We start from the raw sequence: 6227 nt of genomic DNA on the forward strand, positions 1-6227 counted from the left end.
TAGCTAGGATTAAAAATTGAACTGGCAGACTCCTAATCACAGTTCTTGTGTTGCCTCATAGGACCTATGCTGTGTATTTCACAAACACACACAATTCTGTGTTTATATATAAATTAAATTGTGGAATTGAGGCAAATGTTCAACACTCTTTTAAATAATCCATCTTATCCATGCAACTTAAAAAAGTTATTATTTTATTCAGTAACTGCCAAACTTACCATGCTATGGCAGTGAATAAAATGGCTGAAAATACAACCTAAACTCAAAGATAAACTTAGAACTTGAATTGCACAAGTGTATTGTCTAGCCTACCCAGATAGAAATGACTCAATGACTCAAAAACTACTTAAGTGTTGCCTCTTTGGGCTTCTGAATGCTTTTTTTTTTTTTTTTTTTTTTTGAAACAGGGCCTCACTCAGGCTGGAGTGCAGTGGCGCAATCTCGCCTCACTGTGAGCCTCGACCTCCTGGGCTCAGGCAATCCTCTCGCTGCAATCCTCTCACGCAGCCTCCTGAGTAGCTAGGACTACGGGCATGCGCCACCACACCTGGCTAATTTTTGTATTTTTTGTAGGGATGGGGTTTTGCCATATTGCCCAGGCTGGTCTCAACTCCTGGGTGCAAGCTATCTGCCCATCTCGGCCTCCCAAAGTGCTAGCATGGCAGGTGTGAGCCACTGCTCCCGGCCGACTTCTGAATCTTGATTGGTAAGGTCCACCCTAGTGGAAGAAAGAAGAGGAGAGGGAAAAGAAGTAGAAGTATGAGAACGCCTGAACCCACACTGTATTAACTATATTTTAAATTTTTCTGTATTTTTAATGCTCTGGCCTCTGGGGTCTTACTGATTGAGCAGAGATTGTCCCTCCCAAGGTCAGCTAATTCCTAGAGACAGGAGACAACTCAGAATAGCCCTTACACCTCAGAGCCTGCTGAAATTACTCAAAGCAGCCAATCTTAAGCATGCTTACCCTTTGTTACCCCCTTTTTTCCTGCAATAACCACAATAAAGGCTGTTTTAAAAAATCTTACTGTTTTTTCATTCTTATTTTTAAGAAATTTTATGGGTGCATAGAAGCTGTATATGTCTGTGGGTACATGAGATGTTTCGATACAGGCATGCAATGTGAAATAATAACATCATGGAGAAGCGGGTATCCATGCCCTCAAGCATTTGTCATTTGTGTTACAAACAATCCAGTTATACTCTTAGTTGTTTGATTATTTTTTATTTTACTTTATTTTTGAGAAAGGGTGTTGCTCTGTCACCCAGGCTGTAATGCAGTGGTGTGATCACGGCTTACTGCAGCCTCGGCCTCCTGGACGCAAGTTATCCTCCCACCTCAGCCTCCCAAGTAGCTGGGACTACAGGCGCACACCACCGTACCTGGCTAATTTTTGTATTTTTTGTAGAGATAGATTTTGCCATGTTGCCCAGGCTGGTCTCGAATCCCTGGGCTCAAGTGATCCAACTACTTCGGCCTCCCAAAGTGCTGGAATTACAGGCATGACCAGCTGCACCCAGCCACACTGTTTATTTTAAAATGTTTAATGAAGTTATTATTGAAAATAGTCACTCTGTGGTGTGACCAAATAGTATGTCTTATTCATTCTATTTTTTTTTTTTGGTACCCATAATAAAGACTGTCACTTATGCTTTCCCTTCAATCTTTCTGCTACTGATTGACTCCACTCCTTCCCCATGTGGCCCTGCATGGTGTGGTGCGACTCCTGTGTCTAGGGATCTGCAACATAAAAATTGCTTCCTTCATGACAGTCATTTTTGTGTCGTGTCCTATTGTTCCTGATTAAAATACATCCACAGTACATTCTAAAACACATACCCTGAATAAGGATTAATATGTGTACAACACACAAAATGAATTATGAATACTCAATGGATTTCGGGGTAGTTCACTTATTCAGCAGGTATTTGTTGAGTGCATGTAACGTACTGGAGATACTCTGCTGGACGAAGTTTTCATTTCAGTTCTGTAAGGACCCACTGCTGACCCTTGACTGGTGTAGCTAATGAGACAGTTCTGGCCCTGGCTGGCTTACATTCCACAGTCACAGGCTGTCACTGCCCAGTGCAGCCTGTTCACACTGGGACATCCACTTTTTGCTTCAGAGCTCTTAATACTGAGTTTAGCCTTTGCCAAATACTGATCTACAACCTGGGATTCTGCCTCAATGTTATTTTCTTCTAAAATGATATAATAACAACAAAAGAATCATTCTTCTTTGCCAGGCAGTCTGATAAAGGGTTCAGAGGCATCAAAATCTAGTTTGATGAAAATGAAACACAGGCCGGGTTGGTTCGCAATCACCCTTGATCCGGTAGCAGAGTAATGAGGAGATGCAAGGCACCTGGGATTATGTTCTCTGCCTCTTACACAGTATCTTTGAACTAAACAGACTTATTAAAACATGGAGCATTACCATTTATCCCACTTGAACAATTAACATATGGGTGAGGTTCATAGCATATATTGAATTTGTTCTTTAGCTAGCTGCAATTGTATTTGAAAGTAAAATGAAAAACAAGCAAAATAATTAAGGCTTCCAAATTCCAACTTCCTACTGAGGACCAAGAATGCTACTTGTTCAGGATCTCTCAAATTGGACATGACTTCTGTGTTTTAAAGCTGATGGCTAATCCAGATATCTATTATCCTTCAACTTCATAGCCAGATTTGGAGTTGGAAAATAAACTGAAACAAGCAAAGAAGATGCAGTGCGATAAAGCTTCTATTGATACAATGAAAATAATGTCTCGTGCAAGTTGTATCAGTGATTCAGGATTATTTTCAATGGCAGGTTTATCATTAATCATTAAAAGAGAAAAAAGAAAGTCAATTTACTGGCTGACATAGATATAGCCTGAATCTGCTTCCAAACACAGTAACTGTGGAGCAAATTATCAGAATTCTATAGTCAGAATAAGGCAGACAGAATTTAACAAAAAATTTGCCTCAAATTAACCAGTAGGTGTCACTGCGTAAATACACTGGTAGCAGCTTTTCCTGCAGAGATCCATCTAAGAGCCCAGTAGAAAATAATCAAACAATTTTGAATAACTTACAGCTTGTTCAAACCCACAGAGACTGTTTATAAACCCACACTGTTAATTTATAATTCAAAGGACTGACTTAAGTTCTTTCTGTTAAAATAATTATTAGAAAATCATTATAAGCTTAGTGGCAGTATACAAATTTAATGATTCAAATTTAATTTAAACTAATTTAAATTTAATTCAAACTAAGTTAACGATTCAAATTTAACTTCAATATATTCGCTATGTTTTAAGAACTTTTGAAAATACATAAAGAGTCTAATACAACAGATCTGCTTTTCAAGGAAAAAATCCTGGGCTTTTAACGAGGAAGAGAAAGACTGAGCTCAGTCTAACTGGCTGTTAACTGAATTAAACAAATTTTCCCCCAAAATATTTTCTACCGATTCAACATGCCCCCCAATCCCAAGCCTATAAAGACAGACAAAGATTCTCTACTTCAGTAAACACAGATACTTCCAAATGGAACGTTTGTCAGGTTCCTTCTGTTTCAAATCCTTCAGGGCATCCTGGGCATCATACTTCACAGGGCCCCCAGACAGCTCCCAGGTGGCTTACCCCACCTGTATCTGTCTCCCTCTCCCCCTTGCTCCTCCCTCATCCCTGCTTCTCTTCTTTCACTTCTCAACTAAAGCTGGCTCTCTGAGGAAGAGTCGGGCCTTCCCAAACCACTCCTTTAGCACCTTGGGCATAATTCATATTTTTTCATTACAAATATGGCTTATTAAAATCTCTGTCTCTTGCTATCTGAACTCACTGAGACAGAGGCCGGGTTATTTATCTGCATATCCCAAGTATCTAATAGTGAGTGGCTAGAGCCTGTTCTCAGTTGCTGGCAGGATGTTTATTTCCAAAATATGTAGACACTCCTTTTCTCTTTCCTTTTTGAGCAATTCAATTCTAAAGCCATTAGATGAGCTTAAGCAATGTATAGATCTGCACTGGGGAGGCAGGAATTCAGGGAGTTACAAACATGGACGGGGAGAAAAAATAGAACAAAGTCTATAGTGTTGGATCAGAATTGGAGGTACATATAAACTCCTTGATATACATAAAGATATATGAATAAACATAGATATATATTTATATAGATAAATATACAAATAGATAAATATGCGCGCGCACACACACACACACACACACACACGCACAAACTCCTTAATTCTGTCTACCCAGAGGGCCTGGGAGTAGCAACACCTCAAGAGCAATGAGCACACCTAGCATTGAGACCTTGGTTTCTAGATACCATTCTCCACTAAAAGGAACCAAGGATCTTTGGAAAACGGCTGATTCTAGTACTGGGTCAGGAAAGTACAAGGTAAATCTGGACTATCTTGGAGTAGGAAGTAAGGAAGTGCTAAAGAATAATGCAGACAGGTCAAAAGTCAGCTTGAATGGGCTGTCACTGGCCCAATCTGAGACACTCTGAGCATCAAAATGAATGAATGGATTGTAACCATTCATTAAAATAGGGCACCATGGGTACATACGTACATAACTTATAATTCCATAAATAATTGAATAAAATGAAAATTTGATAAGGCACGGGATATTACACAGCTTCAAAGCACTTCCCTCTAAAACATGTACTAATCACAAAGGGAAAACAGTAACTTTGTAGAGGAGAAGCCTGGCAGAGAAGCAGGCCACACGGAAATCATGCCGCCTGAGAGGCTGCCATGAGAACACTGCATGGCTTCTGTGGAAGTCCTGCTAAATAAACAGAGCCTAGATCTCATCAGGAGGAAACACCAGAAAACCTAGACTGACAAAGGGACATTCTACAAACCGGCTGGCTTGTCAGCAGAAGTGTCAAGATCATGAAAGTCAGCAGAGGCTGAGGAGCTGATCCACAAGGAAGAAGACGAAGGAGACAGGACAAGTAAATGCAACGCAACATTCTGAAGAGGAGCCTTTTGCTATAAAGAACATTCTTGCGACAACTGGTGACCGAATGGGAAACGAGGATTAGATGGTATTAAATCATCAATGTTAATTTCCTGATTTTAATAGTAGTACTTGGGCATCCACTCAGTATTTTACTTTTAAATGATTCAAGAGAGGAAAAAAAGTTATTTGCATTGTACTTGCAACTTTTACAAATTCTTAGATGGCTCTCATTAAACAAACAATTTTAAAGGAAGAAGAAGAAAAAAAAACTTGACCACGCTGTATTTAAAAACTCTAAGCCGACCCCAAGTTGGAGTGCATTTTACATCTAGGATGATACAGTCTCCGCCTTCTAGGAGTTAATAGGAGAGTTGTGTGCACAAAATTAACAGTGGCGGGGGAGAAAAAAGGGAGAGAGAGGAAAAAAAGAGAGATGCATTTTTTACTTTTTTGCAGAGGCAGTTTTAAAAATACCCTCCAGGTCACAGCCCTCCCCCTCCCGGCCGCCTCCCGCCCTGCAGCTGGGGAGGTGAGCGGAGCTCTGCGGGCCGCCGCCTGCGCGGTCTCTTGGTGGGAAGCAGGTCTTTGCGTGTGAGCGTTGCGCTTCTCCCAGCCAGAAGTCGGAATTCTAATGCCCAAGGCATGGTGTGTTCAGTGAGATTCGTATTTTTAAAAAATAAAATAATTTAAGAGAAAAACCTAAAGCTACCAGGAGTGGGGTTCGAACCCACGCGGACATATGTCCATTGGATCTTAAGTCCAACGCCTTAACCACTCGGCCATCCTGGTGCAGACGCTGAATGTGCCTTTCGCTCTACCTACAAGGCGTCCACTATCTCCTCCTGCCCGCTCCCTCCCTCCAGAACGCCGAGAGTTTTCGCCGCCACTGTCTCCGCTCTCCCAGCCCGGGCTGGGGCGACCGCCACGCCGGTACCTCGGTTTCTCGCCGCCGCGGCTCACTGTTGCCCCCGGCCCGCTGCGGCAGTGAAGACAACTGCAGCGGAGCGTCGCGCTCTCTGCTGGGGCGGTGGCTGCGGCGGCGGCGGCGCTCGCCGGCCTTTGGCTGGGGCGAGACTCCGGGCCCTCCAGTTGCGCTTTCAGTTTCGAAGTGCGCGGGCGCCGCAAACACACACCAGCAAACTTCTGGGTTCCTGGAAGCGCGTTCTGGAGGCGCCTGGCTGGTGGTGCAGGGACGCGTCCCACAGGGCGGCGTTTAGTTTGTGTTGTTCTAAGCAGAGTAGGTTTCAAGGAATGAGGTGCACGGG

General features: G+C 42.5%; 1 non-coding gene across 1 annotated transcript; it reads right to left on the reverse strand.

Moving 5' to 3' along the window:
* Positions 1-5668: 5668 nt before the first annotated feature.
* On the reverse strand, positions 5669-5751 carry TRNAL-UAA (transfer RNA leucine (anticodon UAA)). The gene has a single exon. It is a non-coding gene; the product is annotated as a tRNA-Leu (tRNA).
* Positions 5752-6227: the final 476 nt, after the last annotated feature.

The sequence above is a fragment of the Hylobates moloch genome, unplaced genomic scaffold, assembly GCF_009828535.3.
Source record: "Hylobates moloch isolate HMO894 unplaced genomic scaffold, HMol_V3 SCAFFOLD_27, whole genome shotgun sequence".
Lineage (NCBI taxonomy): Eukaryota > Metazoa > Chordata > Mammalia > Primates > Hylobatidae > Hylobates > Hylobates moloch.